The following is a 765-nucleotide window of genomic DNA, read 5'->3' as shown; positions in this document are numbered from 1 at the left end:
TCACACATTCTGTCTAACATCAGTCGGAATGAATTGAGTTTATTAGCGTTCTTGAGCAGAGCTCTGTGTTCCTGAGTAACAGTGCGAGCGGATTACTGATCTCCTGATAGCCTTAATGTCATTAAGATTGTGTATGCCAACGGGCGTGCAGAGAGACATGATAATGTCAATGTTTTCCAGTCAGAAACTGAAGTGCTAAATCCCTGAAGCCGATGTGCTTCTGCTGGGAATGTGTTTACAGACTCGTGGGTTTCTTCCACCTTACCTTTCATTGTCAGTGTGGAAGCGTAATGATGTTGATGGTCTGATGATCACAAGAGCTTGATTCAAGCGTTCATAAATCCTCCTCGGAATGCAGGGTCGCATTATAAATATTTCCATTACGTGACGTAGGATGAGTGTGTGTTCTCTACAGAAAAATATTCAAATCAAACGTTACATGAGGTGTTCTCTGACGTCTGCATGAGGTTAGTTTGTGTTGGCATTCATTTAGCTTGTTTTCATACCTGTCCGAGTCCCACAGCAATGTGACATCCACAAACCCACATCAGGATCAATGATGTTGTCTGATCTATAAACATATAGCGATGTAACGTGTGGACAGCTTTGTTTCATTGATTACTGTATGATGGGAATGGTCAGCTAGTTTTGACACGCTCTCTTGTCTTCCAGTGCAGACTCAGAGGACTTTCTTTTCATGTTTATATGCATCTGAATTCACTGTAAATATTGTGAATGGAATGGCTGCTTCTTTTGGTAAATAAA

At 41.2% G+C, this 765-nt stretch overlaps 1 long non-coding RNA gene across 1 annotated transcript in view; it reads right to left on the bottom strand.

Moving 5' to 3' along the window:
• The window catches only part of LOC143756680 (uncharacterized), a 28,692-nt gene extending 27,927 nt beyond the window's left edge, over nt 1-765 (bottom strand). The window contains exons 1-2 of the long non-coding RNA XR_013210308.1: nt 507-765; nt 266-409 (exon numbers count right to left, since the gene is read on the bottom strand). This is a non-coding gene — a long non-coding RNA (uncharacterized LOC143756680). The remainder of the gene's footprint in view (nt 1-265; nt 410-506) is intronic.

Source organism: Siphateles boraxobius, unplaced genomic scaffold, assembly GCF_051911475.1.
Source record: "Siphateles boraxobius isolate OS27281-9 unplaced genomic scaffold, OSU_SipBor_1 108, whole genome shotgun sequence".
Taxonomy (NCBI): Eukaryota; Metazoa; Chordata; class Actinopteri; order Cypriniformes; family Leuciscidae; genus Siphateles; species Siphateles boraxobius.
The sequence above is the reverse complement of the archived record's forward strand: the minus strand, read 5'-3'. Positions and strand labels throughout refer to the sequence as shown.